The sequence below is a fragment of the Diceros bicornis genome, chromosome 4 (genome assembly GCF_020826845.1).
Source record: "Diceros bicornis minor isolate mBicDic1 chromosome 4, mDicBic1.mat.cur, whole genome shotgun sequence".
Taxonomy (NCBI): Eukaryota; Metazoa; Chordata; class Mammalia; order Perissodactyla; family Rhinocerotidae; genus Diceros; species Diceros bicornis.
The window spans coordinates 101161726-101182863 of NC_080743.1; the positions used below are offsets into that span (position 1 = coordinate 101161726).

At 53.2% G+C, this 21138-nt stretch overlaps 1 protein-coding gene across 1 annotated transcript in view; it reads left to right on the plus strand.

Moving 5' to 3' along the window:
* LRRN2 (leucine rich repeat neuronal 2) overlaps positions 1-21138 on the plus strand; it is a 58055-nt gene that overhangs the window by 34178 nt on the left and 2739 nt on the right. The gene's annotated exons all lie outside the window — the stretch shown is intronic.

Here is a 21138-nt window from a genome sequence, read left to right on the forward strand (position 1 = left end):
GGTGACAGATGTTCCTTGTTTACATTCAGGTTCTGTCTGGCTTTTCCGGCCCTGGTGAATGGCACTTCTATCAAAACATCTCATTTGGAAATGTCAGAGTGGCTTTTGATAAGTCATCAGTCACCCCGATGGCGGCTGACAGACCGGTAACAGTGCCGTGGTATCTAATACACTGTGGAATGCATCTTTTGCCATTGTGTACTATTTTATTTATTCAGAGTGGCATGAAATCTCTCTTGAAGGAAAGAAACGATTAGCCCTGGCCCCCAGGCTCTCAGGCCTTCTGCCCTAACTTTCCAGCCTCTTTTTGCCTGCTTGCTCCTTGCCTACCTGGAGTCAGAACCTTCCGGTTGCTGCAGGCCGTGCTCTCAGCACCTCCTCTCTGGCCCCAGCAGGAGTGGAGCCAGCTGCCCTCATGGCTCTCCAGGAAGCTGCTGTTGCCCTAGCTCTGAACCGAGGTGTTTGGGGTTGCCTGTGATCTCAGCTGGGTCCTGAAACAGCTCCCGTGCAGCAGGGACCCCAGCCTTCCTCACAGCCACTGCTCCTTCCTGGATGTAACTGCTGATCTTCCCTCCCTCTCACTCCTCCCTCCACCTCTCCCCGTCCCAGCTCTCCAGACTCTTCAAGGATGATAGCTGCCATCTCTGAGGGGCTGTGTTGCTCCACGCTGCACACTAACCCAGGGGCCTGCCATCCCTATTTTCTCTCAATTTCAATGGAAACAAGAGTAGATTTTTTAGAAAGGAACATTAACAACTAAAGAAAAACAATAACATACATGCCAAAAAAGAAACACCCCAAAAAGCATAGAAATAAGTTACAGATTTTTCAGGTCAATATTTCTGATCAAAAATAAAGGCACTCAAGTCTGTGATGAGATGGTCTGGTTCAGTCCAAGGCCCCTTCCCACATTTCCCTCTGTCGAGAGTCCCCATCTTTTCTCACCGTGGAGGGCTCCCTCCTCTCCTCTCCGCACCTCCTTCCCTCCCTTTTGGGATTGAGGCTTTGGCCAAGTAGAGTAAGTAACCAAACACAGTGGGATAGAAACATGGTAGGTTGTTCTGAGTTAGAGGAAGAAATCGCTGTGCTAGAATAGCCATTCCTCATCCTGCTCAGAGGGTTGATTGTAACCTAAACCCCGTGTGAGATCGTCAGACCCACATCCAGACATGTTGGAGGAACAGCTGTCCAGTGCCACTTTGGCAACTGAGTCAAACCATCCTCCATCTATATTCTTTGTCTTCGTCACCAGTGAAGGAGAAATATATGCAGCCATACACATGCGCGCGCACGCGCACACGCACACACACACAGACAGACAGACACAGTGTGAGCCTTTCCTCATCCCTGTTTCCTCAGGTGCTCTGTTAGGATCTTGTCGAGGAAAGAACTCGCTCTGGAGCTGGACCACCTGCCTCTGTGCAGCGTCTGCGTGGCTCAGGGCAAGGCTGTCACCTCGGAGCCCCAGTGTCCTCGTCTGTGAACTGAGTCAGGATGCCCATCTTGCAGAGCTAGACCTAACACTGCCAGCGCTCATGGCAGTTAACTCCCTTCCTTGTCCCCTCCCCATCGTCTCCGTCGCCTTGTGCAGGCGCAGGGTAGAGAAGGTTCTGAGGGGACTGGAGTAGACCAGCGCAGAATCCAGACGGGATGAGCGCATCAGCCGCCTCGCTGTCTCCCACCCACCCTCTAGTCTAGACGCAGGGCTGGGCTTCCTCCTGCAGGACCCCAGCTAGCCACCCTTGAGGGGACTGCCACCTTGATCTGTCAAGGGGGTCCTGCCGCCAGCCAGGGGTCACCACACCATTTGTCTCTTCCCCAGCCCACATTTATTGAGCCCGACCCTGTGCAGGGCGACGGGGAAGCCAGGATGGAGCAGGGGGCAGGCCCAGCCCCTGCTCTGGGAAGGCTCAGTCTAGGGAGGTAGACAGCTGCCCCACGGCTCCTCTAAGGTAGGGTAGTTGCTGCGGGAGCAAGAGCAGGGGAGGGCAGGTCTCACAAAGGAGATGACAATTGAGCTGGCATTCGGAGGATAATTAAGAGCTCCTCGAGCAGAGAATGGAAGGACATTCCAGAACAAGTTCAAAGACCTGAAAGCACAGAAGAGAACAGCCAGTTCCTGTGCAGTCTAGGGGAGAGACGGGGGCGCCTGGGGAGGTGGGCAGGGGTGGGATTGGGGGGTAGGGCTGCTATAGCTGCCAAGCGCCTGCCCTTTGATGGAGGAGAGCCCAGGACCTCTCATCACAAGGAGAGGTGGCGTGGAGGCTGCACGATGCAGACGGAAAGCCCTGGTGGCAGCTGTGGGACATCAGGAGAGAGTCCTGTGAGGGATACTTCCTGGAGGAGAAGGGGCCCAGGGAAGCCATGGAGGGCTGGGAGATTCTGGTCAACGTTGGGAAATGGCTGTGACTGCCATTCCGTCTTCCCACGCAGCCGTACCCGGGGCCCCTTTTCTGTGACCTCGCAGTGGTGCCGCAGGCAGGTGGAGGTGTGTGTGTCCCCTGTGCGTGCTGGGCTCCTGCTGTGTGCTGGCACTGTGCCAGAGTCTCTGTCAGTGTTACCTCACTTAATCCTCAAGATAACCCTGTGAGGTATTATTCCCATCCTACGGGTGTAGAAACTGACATTCAGAGAGGTTGACTAATTTGTTCAAGGTCACACAGCTAGTAAGAGGCACGAGCAAGATGTGAACTGAGGTCTTGCGTGTTCTGAAGGCTTTGTTCTTTCTGCTTTGCTGTGCAGGGCACTTGGTTCCCAGCTTCCTGAACGGGATCTCCTTCTAGCCCCTGGGGTTCTGGAGGAATTTATATGACATTGATGCTGCCTTCATCATTAGAAGGCTGTCATTGGAGTGACAGGGAGCAGCAGATATGGAGCTGTCACAATGGGGAAATGAGGTGATGGGGAAAGCACTTCATCACTGCTTCTGGATTAGAGGCGGCTGCAGCTCTGCCTGGCAGGAGACGGTGACAGTTCTACTTCATCTGTATCCGCAGACTGCCCTAGCCCCTCTCCAAGCAGGTGGAATCCAGGCCTCAGAATCCACCGCTGGTTCTGAGAGGTGAAATCACCTTGATGGAAAGGGACCCGCCCGTCCTCTTCAAAATGGACCAAGGAATAGCTCGAGGCTGTTTAACATCTTGTGGGTCGTAGACCCCACTGACTATCTGACACGAGCTGTGGAACTTCGCTTCAAAAAACCATACCGTGCACGTACACACACACAAACACACACACACACACAAACGTGTTTGCACAACTGCTGGTATTTCCAGACTTCAGTCCATCTGTGGACTCAAGAGATTAAGTAGGCTTTCTCTCTGGAGATGCTGAGGGAATACGTTTGTGGTAAACACAGCTCCTAACCATGGCTCCCTCTGACCCCTTCCCGTCCTACAGCTCCGGGAGGAAGAGAGGGAAATGTAACTCAGGTCCAGTCATTGCTTTTCAGGACTGTGGCGGGGGAGGTTGAAGGCACTGGCCAATGAGAGCTTTGACTTCTGTGTCCATTTAAATGGCTCAAGGTCCCTCCCACCCGTCAGGGCGTGGGTGGGTGGGCTCCGTGTGGGAAAATCGCCAGGTTCCAAGCTGCTCTGGATGCTGGCTCTCGGAGCCTGGGACCTCCCCCTTGCACTGAATTCACTGAAGAATTCTTTGGAGGAGAGGAACTCGTTGCCGCAGGGCCCTGAGGTCCTCCTGCCTCCCCCACTTGGCCACCCCTGGTCGCTGCTGTCCCTGGCAGGAAGCGCTCTTCATAGAGCTGCCTAATCACTTGGTTAAACCTGGCATTCGGTGCGTAGTGACTCCTGGCTAGGACCAGAGAAGGCCATCAGTCATCGTCTGCAGGGACCAGACCTGTAGGATGTGCCCCGCTGGCTGTAGGAGCAGGGGGCAGTCCTGCCTGAGGCAATGCCAGCTATATGGGGGAGCCCAGAGGTTTGGGGGGGGCTTCTGGAGGTTGGGTGAAGACAGCTGATGCCTCCTCCCTCTCTTACCTACTCTGCTTCTCCTGGGCACAGGGTAATCCCAGCACTTGAGGGGTGGTGGAGTGGGGAGGTGGGAGGCACAGTGCCTGCGGTCGTTTCCCAGCCCTGCCAGTGGCTCTCAAAGGGCAGCGCCTGGGACAGGTCAGTCCTGTGTGTACCTGCACTTGCCTCGCAGCTGGAGGAGGAGACAGAAAATCTGGCAATACCTGAGGCTTCCCAGGCCCTGGGGCGTAGCTATGAAGCCAGCAGATTTGCTGTTTTCCCAGCGTTATTAGGTCTGGGGAGAGAGGCGCTGGAGAAATAGAAGCTATGGCCATGTTAATTATTATTTTTATCATTATTACATAGGAGAATGTTCCCCCTGTTAATTCCCTGGGAAAATGGCTGTGAAAATGAGCTAGCACCGCCCAGACCTTGTGCCCAGGAGAGCAAGCACTGGCGAAATGCAGCCTCCAGATCCACTGCCCTCCAAGCCAGCCAAGCACCGGCCTCTGCCTGCTGCCCCCACCCCCACAGGCACGCTCGTGCACAGATACACTCACACATATGCTTGCACACGCACACTCACACACATGTGCAGCCCAGACTGCTCCAGCAGAAGAGGGCCTGTAGCCCCTAGAGCACTTGTTGTTTTTTTTTCTCTTGTGATGAGAACTTTTAAGATCTACTCTCTTAGCAACTTTCAAATATGCAGTACAGTATTATTAACTACAGTCACCATGCTGCACATTACATCCCCAGGACTTATTTATTTTATAACTGGAAGTTGGTACCTTTTGACCCCCTTTGCCTCCCCCAACCCTGTGCCTCTGGCAACCACCTATCTGTTCTCTGTATCTGTGAGTTCAGTTTTTGTTTTTTGAGGTTTTTTTTTTTAGATTCTACGTATAAGTGAGGTCATATGGTGTTTGTTTTTCTCTGTCTGACTTACTTCACTTAGCATGATGCCCTCAGGGTCCATCCATGTTGTTGCAAATGGTAAGATTTCATTCTTCTTTATGGCTGCATTCTTTTCCATTGTGTATATATACCACATCTTCTTCATCCATTCCTCCATCGATGGGCACTGAGGCTGCTTCCATGTCTTGGCTGTTGTGAATAATACTGTGATGAACAGGGGTGCACTTCTTCGTTTCTCACTGGAGGAAAACTGGCCAAGCAGAGCCATGTGAAGTTTGGGGGGTTTTAAACCCCATCTTTAGTTGTTCTGGAGCTTTCTGTTTACACACACACTCATTCCACAGGCTCCCTCACAGCCTGGCAGGTGGTGTGGTGGTTAAGAGTGAGATCTTCGGCATCACACAGCACTGGACTTGAATTGTGGCTTCTACATGTGCTAGCTGTGTGACCTTGGGCAAGTTGCTTAACTTCTCTGAGTCTCCGTTTCCCCTTCAGTAAATATAACACTACTATGCTCGTAGAGTTGTTGTGTGGATTAAATAAGAAAAAGAGCTTTGTGAAAGGCCCAGCAGATAGTAAGTGTTCAGTGAAGGATACCTATTAAAATTCAAGACAGATATTCTTATTCCCATTTCACGGATGAGAAGAAACTCGGGCTCAGTGAGACTGTCTTGTAGTTGGTAAGTGATAGAGCTGGGATTAGACCCTGGATTTCCACCCAGACCAGCTCTCTTCCTGCCAGTCCTTCAAAGGCTGCTGTTTCCCTGGGAGACCACAGGGACTTCGGCCCTCCCCTGCAGCCAGCTGTGTCCTTCCTGGCCTGCCCACACTCATGGCCACCCCTCTGGGGACTTCTCAAAGGGGTCACCTGGAGGGCGCCCACAGCCGTGGCTCAGTCTCTGGCAGGTGCGGGGAGGGAGTGGGGACGGGTGGCGGAGACCCCGGAGCCAGCCAGAAGCCTCAGGGGCCGGTGGGGGCAGGGAGAGGATGGTGACTGATGAAGAACGAGGTGCGGGGAGGGGGACACAGGTCTCACCACCAGGAGCTGCATGGCTGGGCCCCGCTGGCTCCATTGGCTGCAGCCCCTGACTGCCCCTCCCAAGAGGAGAAGCCCCGCATTCACCAGACCTGTTTCTTCCATCAGATAACAACACATCCTTAAGCTTGGTGGCAAATCCAGCTATTAAATTTACTTTTCAAATATAATGTGATTGTGAATTTATAGTCTATGAATTATATCTCAAAGCTGTTATTAATATATACAATTATGTAATAGTATATATACATATATGTGCATGTATAGATACATATGCATATACGTAATATATATGTACATTTATACATATATGTACACAGACACATATATATAAATATAATGGGATTGTTAACAGAGCACTGGTTCTCGCCCCTTACTAGCTGGATGAGCTTGGGCAAGAGGCTTACCTTCTTTTGGCCTGAGTTTCCTCATCTGCACAATGGGGATAATATAATCGAGTTGTTATGAGGAGTAAAAGAGAATGAGTGGCAAGAGCCTGCCAGAGAATAAGCCGTTATTGGGTTTTTTGCATCTGTTTTAGCTATACAACGCACACGTCATTGCCTCCATTTTAGAACTGGGGAAACTGAGCCCAAGAGAGTCAGGAGGGCAGGCCACTTCTCTTCCTCATCTCCGAGATGCCATGCACAGGGCAGGGCTCAGCGAATGTTTACAGAGTGAGAGGCATTCCGCCCCTTGCTGGCACAGCTCTGGGCTCTCTCGTCAGGCCTGGCTGACCACCTGGGTGACCCAGGAGCCGACCAAGCCCCAGAGGACAGGAAGCCTCTGCAGAGCTGCCCAGGGGCTGCTGGACTCCCTATGCTTGCTCACACAGGAGAGACTCCCAAAGTCCCCGCCATGGGGGTAGTCTCAGAGTGGAGACCCTGGCCCAGCCCAGGGGCAGGACCCTGGGAGGTTCCAATAGACAGGCCCAAAGCCCTCTCCAGTTAGAGCAGATGCGGTGTCCTGTGGTTTCTTGGTAAGTCATGCCTGTTTTATTTCAACTTCTCTTACCTGGGAAGTTCTTCCCCACATACAGCCACAGCGTCCTGTGGTCTTTTGTCTGGTTTCCTGACCTCTGGTCGTCAGAGGAGGTGGACTTGGCTTCAAGTCCCAGCCAGACACTCTGGGTCGGCCAGGAAGAGAGGCTGGGGCCCCTGAGCTTGTTGGCGGTTCTCGGGGCCGAGGTGCGACCTTCCATGAGGCACATTCACACGTTTTAGGCCTGGTAGGTTAGGAGTTCAGGGTCCTGGGTAGCCCCACTCCCACCCCACCTTCACCCTGGAATTGTTTTTCTGGCCGGGTGACTTGAGTGGAACCCATTCTGCAGGATGAAATAGGAGAAGATCACCAGCCCTAGGAGGCAGCAGGAGTAGTTCTGAACCAGGCGCTGCACTTGGCCTGTCTGGGCTTGTTTCTCTGCTGCATACTACTTACAGGGTCTTGGGCAAGCTACTTAACATCTGTAAGCCTCAGTTTCCTTATCTACAAAATGGGAATGTTGAGTTCTTTCTCCAGGGGTGTGGGAGGCTTCAGTGAGATGATGCATGGGAAGCTCTGAGCTGGAGGCCAGCAACATGGAACGTGCTGTTGTGAACACTGAAGCTGGGCGGGAGGCGCGGCCCTGAGAAGATGTGCGTGGACGTGCTCTGTGAACCGTGATACATGGCATCAGTGCTGGAGATTGTATTCCCCAGGCTGCTGCCTGCAGACCTTGCCAAGGCCTGACGCCTGGGTTGGGGGAGCAGACAATCACAGTTGCGGTCCCTCTGTGCTCAGTGAATGCTTTCATGAAGCAGAAGGGAGGCTAGGAAAAGCAAAGAAGAGAAAAGAAAACTCCAGCAAATTCTCCTCTGTCCTCCCCCAGTTCCACAGCTCCTGGGGGAACTGAGCTGCATAATACAATGGGATTTAATAAAAATGCCTTTAACTCACAAAGTTTGTCTGCTGCCAGCTCCTTAATTAAATTGCCTAATGGTGGTCTGTGATGGCAGCACAGACTCTTGTGTTTAAGGAGCACGGTGTTGCCATGGCATTCCCCCAACAGGGCCAGCGGGTGTGGAGGAGCATGCAGATGAGGCATGGGGTCGGGTCCCGCCCGCATGTCCTCCCTGCCACACATGCACGCACACACACCCACACACACGTGTGTGTGCGTGCACGTACTGCCAAGTCAGACTCCGATCTGGTTTTCCTGGGAAAGGATTTCATCCTTGCTAAGAATACTGAGCCCGGACCTTAGAAAGGGGGCGCTCGGGGGCATTTGAGCAGAGCAGAACTGGCCGGCCAGTATGGCTGCGGTGGTCCAAGTATGGCCCTAGGCAATCAGGGCAGCGGGCGTCTCCCCACTGTGCTCGCCTGCTGCGAGCAGCTGCCTCCCTTTCCCCAGGTGAACCATACGAATCCACTCGTCTGCGTGCACCACCGCTTGCGAAGGCTTGGGAAGCAGTGGACTAGAGGCTGCTTGGTTTGATGAGAAAGGGGTATGTTCTTGCACACACGGAGGGTGGAGGAAAGGAAACTCACCTGCTTGTGGAGTTTCCCTTCAGGTGCAGTGGTTCTCAGTCCTGGATTCACCTTAAAACCAGTTGGGAACTTTTCCCCCCAATACTTTATTATGAAAAATTTCAAACATAGAGCAAAAGTTGAAGGAATGTTACAGTGAGCAACCATATACCCACCACCTAGATTCTACCATTAACCTTTTACTAGACTTGCTTTATCACATCTCTCTACATCTTTTCGTCAATCCATCTTGTTTTTGGTGCATTTCAAAGTAAATTGCAGACATTGGTACACTTCTCCCTAAATACTCCAGTATCAACAACTGTGAAGTTAAATTTTTGTTTACAGTTGTTTTTTTCCTATTGATGTAAAATTTACATACAAAGAAATCCTGGAGAGTTTTTCTTTTTTAATACCACACCTGCATCCTAGCCCCACCCCCCCCAGATAGATTGAATCGGTCTGGAGTGGAACGTAGGCATCGGTATATTTTAAAAGATTCCCATATGATTCTATGGTGCAGCCAGAGTTGGAAAACACAGATATCAGGAGGCAAAGGATTGTCATTTTTATTTCCCCTAAGCAGAATGTGGAGCTCTCCTGGCCACACCCAGGCCTGTCCCCTGCTTACTTTCCAGCCCCTCCCGTTCCTCCAGTGTTCTCCATGTGTGCATCATACGTCCATATTTATGCTTCTTTTAGAGTGGACCTCTGTGTACATGTGAATCTACTTGTTCTCATGTGAGCATTATAGGGGTCTCATCCTCTAATGTACATTTACCAATGGCAGAAACCACATCTGTTTCAGATTCTGTACATGTCACAGTGATGAAGCCATACAAGGTTTCATATGATGATCAGGGTACTTATGATGACCCAGATTGTGGAGGTGGATGGAGAAGCTGCTGATGCTAGTGGAGGGTGTTCAAAGTGATGTGTGGTGATGGCAGTGAGCCTGGGCGTCCTGGTGATCACAGCTGAGGATAGTGGCAACGCTGGGGCCAGTGATACTGATAGAGATGGTGGGCGATGACATGATAGCGTGGTGTAAATCTCAGTGATGGCATTGCGAGGGTGGGATGGTGGTGATGCTGCTGATGTCACCCTTCCCTGTGTGTGCAAACAGATGCTTGTTCGCCACACTGATTCCCATCAGGAAGAGCGTTGGTTGTCACGTGGCAGGAAGGTTGGTCCCCCCATTTGAGAACCCCACTGCTGCAAAGTGTAGCTCCTTCCAGAATTCTGAGAGACCACCTGAGAACCTTCTCCCCTTGGAGCGCTGGGTGAGGCCCTGACAGAGCGGCAGCAGCTCCGTGCTCGGGTGCCCTGTTCCATTGCACTGTAACGAGACACAGCTCCAGGATTAAGTACGAGTGGATCATTAGGAACGTTTATTTAAGATGGACAGTTGTGGGAGCCAGCTGGACCTGGGATGCCAGCCATCTCAGAATCAATAGAGATTTTATTTGCTGCCTACGTGGTTTCCTGTTCCTTTCATGCCTGGTAAGCTCGAGGGAGGACAGAGGACAAGTGCTCTGGTTCCTCCCTCCCTTAACGCAGGCAGTAGGGGCAAAGAGGAGCGAAGGCCGAGCACTCCTGACCCCTTCTCACGGGACTTCGCCAGCATCTGAATTGTCCTGGGCACCGGGCTGCGGAGAGAGGTCTAAGGATGAGAATGAGGTTGGGCTGCTAAGACTTTGTACTTTTTTTTTTCTCTAATATATAAATAAGCCCAGAGAATGATGCCGAAAAATACCTTTAAAATAGTGTTATCCAACCCTTTCGTTTTACAGATGAGAAAACTAGGGACAAGTGGGCAACATGTAAAATCCCTGTTGAGAACGACAGTAAAATACCCTCGTGTATATACTGTCTCCTCTGACACCAAGAGGCATCACACAGGACCTGGTTGGACCAGACCTGCGGGCAGGTGGGGGACCTCCTGCCCACCTGAGGGACAGCCCTGAGCCCCTTCCCAGATTCTTTCCACCAGCGAGGAGCCTGGGTGATGTCTGCGTAGCACTTACAGCTCGTGGTGCCTGGTTCACACGTCCTTTCATTTGATGTGTACCACAGCTCTGTACAAAAGACAGAGGAGAAAACTGAGGCTCACAGAGGTTCAGCATCTAGCCAAGCTTGCACAGGTAGTAAGTGGCAGGGTGGGAACTAGGATCCAGGGTCCTAGTATTCGTCTCCTAGGGATGCCGTAACAAACTGGGTGGCTTAAAACAGGAACTTACTGTCTCCAGTTCTGGAGGCTGGAAGTCTGAAATCAAGGTGTCGGCAGGGCTGTGCTCCCCCTGAAACCTGCAGGGGAGAAGCCTTCCTCGCCTCTTGTGAGCTTCCGGTGCTGGCCGTCAGCGGCTGGCGCTCCTCGGCTTGCAGCTACAGTGCTTCAGTCACTGTCTCCGTCATCACGTGGAATTCTCTTTGTCTCTGTGTCTGAATGTCCCTATTCTTATAAGGACACCAGTCATTATAAGATTATAGTATTGTAATTAAATTTAATGTGATAATGTTTAGTGTAATGATGTTTTAATGTTATAAGGTTATAAGACCCCACCCTGATCCAGTGTGACCTCATCTTTACTTGATTAATCTGCCAGGACCGTATTTCCAAATTAAGGGCCCATTCAGAGGTACTGGGAGTTAGGACTTCACTGTATCTTTTGAAGGGATACAGTTCAACCCATAACGGTCCCTGACCCAAGCGCGTGGCCTTCCACAAGATGCTGTTTGCATCCTGGGCTCCATCCCATCCATTTTCTCCTCCGCGTCTCCTCCCTCCAAGGATGAGGTGGCCCCCTCTCCTGCAGTGCACAAAGTGGGGCCGGCTGGGAGCACTTTTCATCTCCCGCTCTTCCCAGATTATTACAAGCTACTAACGTAGAGTCATGAAATATAGGTGGGTTTTTTGTCTTTTATTCTTAGACAGTAAAAATCATTAAGGCTTGCTCTTAATTAGTTTAATTTTGAAGCTTCTAAATATTGATTTAACCTACACTCCTTTGTACTTGCCGCAGTCACTGAATTATGCCTGTTATTGATCACGGATGGGAGCGTTTCCATCCACCGGGCTCTGGGGCCCTGGGAGCTGCGGGTCCCCCAGTAGGTACGCTTGGCTTGGAAGGCGTCGATGGTGTGGAGGAGAGGGAGCCCCTGCCAGATTAGAAAGGGCCTTCTCTTGAAGGAGGGCTGCACAGCATAGGCCAGGGGCCAGTTTCTTGCTCTTGGGTTGGCCCAGGCTCAAGGGAGTTTGAATAAGGAGAAGTCCGTTGGGAATCTCCCCCTTCCATCCTGGGCGCGAGGAGAGCCGGGCAGTGGGGGCTGGAGGAGGGTGATGTGGGGTCGGGGTTTGGAGCACAGGCTTTGGCACCAGCCAGAACCTTAAGTCCTGGCTTCACCAGCTGGATGTTCTTGGGCAAGGTATCTACCCTCTCACATCTGTGAAATAGGGCTAGTAATCCCCATCTCATAGTGTAGTTACGAACGTTCAGTGCACCCACTCAGGCCCCTAGCCCAAGGCCCCGCTCATAACCAGCCCTCCGTCAAGGGCTACTGTTATCAGCACTGCCGTCCCGCTTGGAAAATAAGGGCTGGACTTGGAAGCACACTTATCTTCTAGCCCTGGCTCCGTTACTTGTTTGCTGTGTGACCTTGGGCAATTCCCTTAATATCCCTTCCATTAAAATGGGGGTAACGGCACCTATGACCTTGTAAGGCTGTTGTGAGGATCATAGAGGATCGTGGATATGAAGAATTTAAATTGAAGGTGCATCCAGTCCTAATAGATTATTACTATTAATGCCTATAGTGGTCACGGCCTTCGGTGTCCCCTTTGACCGGCCTCTGCCTGCAGTATCGTGTCCAGACCCCTCTGTCTCCCGCTCACTGCTGCAGCCCTTCACCACGTCGTCCACGCAGGGACCCCTCAGTTCTTGGAATCCGCTTCCTGGTGTCCTCGTGTGTGTAGAATGCCTCCCACATCTGTGCATCTACTGACCTCCTGATCTAGGGAACACTTCCTTGTGAAATTTTTTAAACAACTTTATTGAAAGGGACTTCTGGGCAAGGCCCCTGCATGTGCAAAGGCACGGGGGCAGGAAACAGCATTGTTTGCATCTCTCTGGAGTCTCTCCCCTCCTTTCCCCTACACCTAGCCCCCAGGGATCCACTGTGTCTGAAGGGATGTCCTGGGGCCCTGGCTGCAGGAGGGAGCCTTTCAAGAATGCTGCAGGGTCTGCCTTCTAGGAAGGGCAGGGGGAATTAGAGGGAGGGAGGCGGGAGAGGCTCATAGGTCAGTGGCTGGGCTTGGCTGCCCCTCTGGCTTGTGGTCAACATGGGATGTGCGGGCTGCCTTCGAGCTAGGACGTTTAGAACTCTGCTTGGAGGGGCCCTCTCAACGTTCCCAGGGGTACCTGGGGAAACAGGAGCTGCTTGCCTGAGCCGGGAGGAGCTGGGTTGGTTATGGGTGAGAGCTGTGTTAGACATCAGTGATCCGTAAGCGAACTGAGTCCTAGAGCTGTCCTGAAGACTAGAAATAGGACCCCAGTTGGAGGCCCTGGGAAAGCCTTATGGTTGACCTGGGAGAGGGCAGCCCCATCGGGAAGGAGTGTCAGCCTGCGGTGGGAGGGCTCCCGAGAGAGGGTGCCTGCCTTAGAGGCCACGTGACCCTCGGCGGGCCGGTCTGGTGCTGGCCTGGTACAAAGGTGGTCTAGAAGCTGGGGTCTGTGCCTCAGACACACTGAGGTGGATAAACAGGGAAGGGGACTCGACTGAGCACCAGGCACTTCACAGACATCGTCGTTTCCCTTTCGCCCCATGAGGTAGGCCTTCTGCCGTGTTACAGGGGAAGAACCTGATGAAGAGGACACTCAAGGTCACATAGCCAGCACCAGGATTCGGGTGCAGAGCTGACTCGAAAGCCCTGAGTGAGGTGGGTGGGGTCCACAAGGTTTCTGGAGGGGGAGCCTGAGAGTGCTTCAGAAGGGTGAGGATCATCGTGGGATCCTGTCGCGTCCAGAGGCAGAGGCCTGAGCCGGAAAGAAGTGTCTTCTCCACGAGGGAAAGGCTATAAAGTGGCCGTGCAGTGGCCAGAGCCAGGGTGCGTGCCTAAGGAAGCCGGGCCCTGTGTGATGCATGTCTCCTTCCGGCTGGCCAGGAGGGAGGTGGAAGGGGCCTGAGCCCAGACTCTGATCCACCTGGTCTTCTGGAGCTCTGACACAGCCAGCCCCCTTCCTCTCCCCGCCCTGCCCGTCTTGCCTTTTTTCCCTCCTTCCACAGATGTTTTCTGAGCTCCTACTGTGTGCCAGACTGTTGGAGGAACTGGCACTTGGAACACAGTTCCTTCCCCTGAGGGGTTCACAGTCTTGTGGGAGAGACAGACAGGTAAACAGCCAGTGTATGATGGGGGGATGCTGGGGCACTGTGGGAGCCCAGGAGAGGGGCGGAGGGGTCAGAGGAGGTTTCCTGAGGATGGGCAGGTGGTCAGCAGCAGCCTGGCTGCTCTCTGTGCCCTGGCACGCTGGCTCCACTCACTGCAGCCTTCTTGGGTGCAGTGCAACCAGACAGACATGACTGTGTGCTACCTGCTGGCGCCCTCCACTCCTACTTAAGACATAACAAGCAGGCTCCCCTCCAGGCTGCAGAGCTCTAACACCCTGCCCAGGCCAGCCAGGAGACCTGGGAATGTAGATATTTCTGCCCGGGGACAAGTTCCTTCCTTCCCAGGCCCAGGAAGGGGTTTTTACTGGAATACTGACTCCTCTAACTCCAGCACGGGATGGCGAGGGTGGACGTGAGATACCTCATCCTTCCCAGGAGATGCCCGCCCCCCACCATCGTCCATTCTTGGAAGTCAGTATCTAGCACCAGAATCATGGAAATAGAATGATTTTCTGGAGAATGAGACGTACACCAGGGGTCAGACACTGGCTCTTCCGCATTCTAGCTGTGAGACTTCAGTCTGATCCCTTAGCTTCACTGAATTTGAGGTTTCTCATCCAAAGAATACCTCCCTCACAGGGTTGTTGGAAGGGTGGGAGTAGGTATATAAGGTTGCCAGCAAACAGAAATCCTGGCACATAGAAGGCGCTTGGGAATGTCACATATTTCCTCTGGGGCTTTGCTTTATGTCATCCTTCCAGTGGCATCAACTAGAGTTAAAGGGACTCATCAAGAGAGATGCTCGGAAAATAATGGTTGTCAAGCTTTTATGTTTGGGACCCAAAGCAAAGAATGCATGATTTTGCGTCATGTCCCTGCACCTGTGTGTGTGTCTATCACATAGAGGGGAAATGCTTCTCAAAATAATGCCTAGTCTAGCTACACAATGCACTCTGATATTCTCTGTTTTATTTCATTTTTAAAAAATGCAGATTGGGACCCACTTGAAATTGTTGTCATGACCCACTAATGGGTTGCGATTCACAGTTCACAGCAATAGAACACTCCCCACTCCTACAGGGAAAGTCTGCACTGCACTAGGCTCTGGGGATACAAAAATCTGTAACAAACCCTCCTTTCCTGAGGAGCTCCCAGCCAGGTTGTGAAGACAGACTTGCAGCATGGCAGCAAGGAAGGTGCTAGGGTACAGCTCTGTTCAGAGAGTCTCAGGGACTGCCGTGGGGGTAACCTTCCCTGGAGGGAGTCAGGGAGAGCGCCCCAGAGGAGGTGGCATTTGGGATGTGTTTTTATGGCTGAAGAGGAGGTTGATGGTTGAAGTTGGGGAAGGGCTTTGCAGGCAGAGTGAGAGGCCCAAGGTGTAGAAGGAAATAGCATGTCTGGTTTGGTGGGAGCACGGGGTGTCTGGGAATAAGAGGCTAACTCCAGGGTGAGAAGGAGAGACCAAAAGAGGCTGTTGTAGGGTCAAGACAGGAGATGGAAAGGGCAAGTAAGCGCATGCACTATGGCGGGTGTGTGGGAGCTGGGAGACGGGGAGACTGCCAGTCTTGGAGACTGGTGGACGGCGGTGCTGACTGGTGGAGGTGGGACCGAAGAGGCAAGAGCAGATTTGGTGGGAGAAGACGCTGGACTTGGGACAAGTCGGGTGTGAGGAGCCTCTGAGATGGCCAGGCTGAGAGGTCCAGGGGCAGACAGAAGTGAGTCTGGGCCCCTTCTTCCTGGCCACTCCTCCGTTTGTCCTCTTGCCTGGTGGCCCAGACTCTGTAGTGAGAAGACCTAGAAGCGTGGCCTTCAGGCCCAGGCCAGAAGGATTCCGGCCAGACTGGGGCCCTATGGCGTACAGCAATGTCTAGATATGGGAACTGTAGAACAAGAAAGAGGGATCGGTCCCACTTCCTGGACATCACTGATTAAGCGTCAGACCCTGAGAAGCTGTAGCCCACTTGGAAGCAAGAGGGGGAATTAAGCGAATTTCAAGTCTGCAGTTCTGGAGTTCCCTGATGCCCAAGTCAGCTGTTTCAAAAGATGCTCATCCCAAATTGTGATGGAGAAGGAAAGGGAAGTCTGGGTTTAAAAGATGAAGCTGATTGATGTGAGAGAAGTCAGGACAGTGTCTATTCCCCAGTGGTGGCTGGTTGTTGACTGGGAAGGACACTTCTCGACTGCTGGAGGTATTCACATCTGGTTCTGGGTGGTAGTTGTACTGGTGTCTACAAATGTAGAAATTCGTTGAGCTGTACACTTGGGGTTGGTGCCACTTATGCATTCTCCTCTACATATGTCATACCTCAATAATACAAAAAAATGTTTGTTAGAAAAGGTGAGAGAGGAGGAGAGGAATGAGAGGCACTTCAGGTACCTCTCACCCTGTGCCGCTCACAGCAGTTCTGCGGGCAGTGTGTTGTCCCTGGTTCCCAGCTCAGGCGTTTGAGGTGCAGGTTACCACCTTGCCCAAGGTCCACAGCAGAAGCAGAGCCAGGCTCCAACTCTGATTGCAAAGCCCAGGCTTCTTCCCCTCCACCACTCCTCCTTTACGTAAGTTATTTATGGATTCAGACTCTGGAAGACTAGATAAATGCTGAGGTCCCCTCCAGCTCCGAGGTCCTGGTTGTCTGTGATTAAATGAGAGGTGGGAGTGAGGGGCCATACTCACCTCCCAGGAGGAGCTGAGGGCCAGGTGTACAGAGGGAAGGCTGGCCTCGCCCCTCTCTGCATCTCTCCCACCCAGCGGTTACCTGCTGGTGAGCAGGCCGGAGTTTATAAGCGCCACACTCAATTATGATGTGCATCCAGCTCTGCAGCTCAGGGGGACCTGGCACTGAAGCAGTGAAGACCAGGCAATCGATCATCCATCACCGGCCGCCTGCTCCTCCCTCTGGACCCTCGGCTCCCAGGGGCTGGGCGGAGGCCGCCAGGGAGGGCGCAGGAGTGGGGGTGTGGAGGGAGAGACTTCATCCACCAGCCGCCTGGAGGACCAGTGATCTCAATACTGGCTGGAGTGACCGGACTTGCTTGAGGCGGGGCCCGAGGGAGGCAAGGGAGAAGAAGGGAAGGGAGCAGGAGCAGCCCAGGCCCTGACAACAGCTTCTCCAAAACTCTTCACTTAGAGCTTTGCCAAGGGTCTTAATTTAATATGGAGGGTAAGGGATCAGTTCCACACTTTCTGCTCAATCCTGAGCAGCTGCCTGGAGGAGGTGGGTCTGATTGGGCTTGCAGAGCCAGCCCTTCCAAGGGAAATTTTACCCCTGGAGTGGGCAACCCTGCTTCCTTGATGTGGTCCTGTTGCCGCACAAATGGCACAATCTGCTCGCCACGAGACAAGCCAATCGTCAAGAGGCAAGATGGTGGCAGAGAAAGGGCAGTTTGTTACCGCTTGCTAGCAAGGGGGAAGATGGCCAACTCATGTCCAAAAGAACCATCTTACAGAACAAAGACTACAGGCCAGTTATATAGAGGGCTGGTCTCCCAGTGGGGGAGGCATCTGGTCTCAGGATGGGGACATCCATCTGATCTTAGTTCCTGATAGTCTTTTCTTTCACTGGATATGCATCAGAGACCGGAGCAACGCCCTCTACCCTGATCTTTCAGTTGTCATGATGATGGCTGTCAGCATAGACTCTCTGCCCCAGGAGAGTCTTTTGAGTTCCTAAGGAACTCAAAAGAACAAAGTTATCAACTTATTGCAGCTGGGAGGGGCCATAAAGTCCAGAGTTAGTTGGAGGTCATTCCAAGTCACAATATGGTTTCCCCTCTACAATATGGCTTCCGTTATGTCAACCCTGTATTGAGCCAGTATCAGCCCCAGGGCTCTCTGTCTCCTGTCACTGAAGGCCATGGCTGGCCAGCAGTCCCCAGTCAGAAGGCAGGCTGAGGTCTGTGGGCAGCCTGCTGGCTCTGCTGGTCCCTGTGGTTCCAGGCCCAGCCACACTGACACAGGAACAGTGTCTTCCCATGCTGTCCCCAAAGGGGTCAGTCTAGCTGGCAATCAAGGAATGCGGTCTGAGAGGCTCATCAGGTAGCCACGGGGAGGAGGAGCTGAGGACCCGGGTCATCTCTGAAGGGGTTTGCACCTGGGGCAGGCACTCTGAGTCAGCTGTGGGCTCTGTTCCTGGAAGGCAGGCATTGGCCTGCCAGACGTGACTCCACCGAGTCAAGGACCTGGGTCTGAATCCGGACCCGCCATCTGGAAGCTGTGCCACCTCAAAGTCACTTCACCTCTCGGAGCCCCAGTTGCTTCCCCTGCAAAATGAGACTAAATAATCTGTTCTCTGCCTACACACAGGGTTGATGGGGGGACTACAGGTTTCACTGTATCCACTAGGGTACCCTCTGCATGCTCAGTCCTACACTTGGTGCGGGGCACAAAAGCATGTAAGACACACGGCCCCTGCCGCAAGGAGCTTGAAATCCAGTTGGGGAAAATGTTCACGTGACGGTCTGAACTCCCGCTCACCCCGGGAGATCATAGATAAAAGACAATTAGCTTTCTCTGCCGCTCCTGGCAGAAATTGCTAACCAGCCCACATGAGTGGGCCACGTGCAAGACAACCTTCAAAGGTGATGGCAGGGGAGTGGGCAGCGTGGAGTCCGTCCTGGAAGGGGCTGCATGCTCCGCAGCAATGGGGAGGACTTGTCTAGGCCTTTGCCAAGCCTTGGAGTCAGAGCAAGAACGTGACTCATCAAGCCTCTGCCTCGCTCTGAATGGGCTCCTGGCTGCTGCCTCACCCACCCACCCACCCACCCAGCCCCAGGGAGCAAGGAGGAGGGTGCTGCCTGGTGGGGAGGGAAAGGCCAGTCTGGGGAGGTCTCTGATTAAGTTTTAAATGGATTCTCCGTCACAAAGGTGTTAGAACAAAGTGTTGGAGGAGGAGACACCTGGGGCTCAGGTAGGGTCTGAAGGCCGGGGAGATGCTTGGGGCCTGGCTGAAGACCCCTCTCCACCCACTCCAGCCTCCTCTCTGCTTAACAACGGTCTTGGGCTCTCCTGATCATTTTGCATTGTTGGTCCTGCCAGAGTGGCACTCCTTAAAGGTACGACGTGTTCTCTATTTCTGCTCACACCTCCCACCCCACCTGGGGGCCACACCAGCCCACAGTGGGCCAGCTTAATAGGGGCCTGCTGAGCCCTAGAATCCAACTTCTAGTCCTCCTAAGAAGTCCTATAGCTGGAGAGCCCCCCACCCCTGGGTGTGAGTGGAGCTGAAGGGAACTAGCGTTTACTGAGCTCTTGTGTGTACGCCGCACTCAGCTCTGTAACCCTGATGACAACCTCATTTGATACATAAGGAGCAGACTCTCAGAGGAGTCAGTAACTTTTCCCAGGGTGCTCTGGTCGGAAGTGGTAAGTAACAGTAAGATCGCTCTGCTGGCAGGTTCTGCTGTCTCGTGCCAGGTCTAGGCAAGGAGGCAGGGGCCTCTGGTATCTAAGTGGCAGGACTACTGGCCTTAGATCCAGTTCTGTGACGGCCATCCAGGGACTCAGCCTGTCCCTGCAGCCTCTCCACCCACACAGTACACCACCGAGTCCCCTCCCCTTCCTGACCGCCAGGCACTGGCTTGGAAGGCTGGTTCCCGGGCTCCCCTTGCACATGTGCGCGTGCGTGTGCACACGTGTGTTTGTTTGCCCTGAGTTTTACGTGTCAATGCACACAAACCCCTATGCAAAACCTCTGCATTTTAAGTCACAGGTGTTTTTCCCACCTTCAGAAATAGCTCCAGAGGAAGGTGGGAAGTAGTCACATGTAAACAGGCACACCGCTCTCCTGCTCAGGGAGGGCACCACGCCTCCCACTGCTCCCCTTCCCAGCCCCAGCATCCTGGAAGAGGGATGAGGGGGGCGAAGAGCCCCCGTGGCCAGCTGAGGGCACCTGCCTGGAAGGTGGTAGGAGACACAGCCTCCTGCAGCTCCAAGAATGGGCACCCAGCCTGCTGCGGCAGCAGCCAGTGAGCCCCAGGGTGCCCAGGGTAGCTCGGGCCAGACCTGGGGCAGAGAAGCGTGGTCTAAATAACACAGCCTCTGGACGGGGGTGCCTTCCTGTCTCCTGCCGCTTACCAGCTTTGTGTCTTGAGCCAAATTCTTTAACGTCTTCTGAACCTCAGTTTCTTCATCTGCAAATTGGGGGTATTAATGCTTATCTTGCAGACTCCTTATAAGAGTTAAATAAAATAAGACATTCAGAGTCTTTGAAGAGTCCTAGCAGATCGCACGTGTTCAATGAGTGTGCACTTCCCTGATGCCTGCAGCTGGAAAACTGCCTGAGTCAGACCTCCACCCAGGAGTCTCACCAGGCCCAGGAAGTCCCCCTCTTCTCCCTCATCTTGGTTCTAGGCCATGGCTGGACTTGCCTCCAGGGCGATGCGGCCTGGCCGTGGGGTTTGAGAGAGAACCTGGATTGGTTACCCATACCCGGGATGGATTCTAGATTGTGGTAGGCGTGGAGGCCCGACCTACTGGGAGAAGGGGCCCTAGGGCCCCAGAGATTGATTCGTACAATAAACACTCATTGGGCTCCTGCTCTGTGCTACAAGCACAAGGATGAGCAAGACAGGTCGCTAGCTGGGGAGACATTTCCACCTGGTGTGGTCAGGGCTGTGACCCAGGAAGCGTGGAGTGCTGTAAGAGCATGAAGCAGGCCTCTTAGCCAGCCGGGGGTGGGGAGTTTGGGGAGAAGCTTTCTGTAGGAGGTGACTGACTGTAAGTTGAGTCGTGAAGAACAAGTAGGAGCTGTCTGGGAGACAAGGAGAAGGAGACACGAGAAAGGGAGCATATCAGGGTAACTTCAACCTGAAAGGGCTGTGCACACTGGGTAAGTGGGTGGCAGCAAGAGAAGCCAGGAGAAGTGGCCAGGGCCAGGTCACATGAGGTCTTACCTGCAGGGCTGACGAGCTCAGACCCAGGCTTCTTAACCTCAGCACCTCCTTCTGGGCAGCTCGGCCAGGCTGTTGGGAAAAGGAAAACCCTTGCTTCCAGGTAGGGAAGTTGACAAAAAAACCAAAGCCGGCCTCTACCCCAGGAGAGCCTAAGCAGACCCCAGGCAGGACAACCCCTTCCCCAGCCCGTCTGGGTGTGGGGTCAGGGTCCACTGCCTTTCAGCTTCCAAGCCCTGCGAGCCCAACCTGGAGTTTAGAAGCTACACTTGTTTCCACTACCCTCTCCCCACCCTGCTCAGAGGGATGTCTGAAAACCATCGTTTTATTTTCCGTTTACCGAGGGAGCCACGCAGTGGGGAGGCGAGATGTAAGAAAGCTTTGAGCGTCGACTCCACATCTCTCTGGGCGCAGAAAGACTCTGGAGATGACAGTAATTGC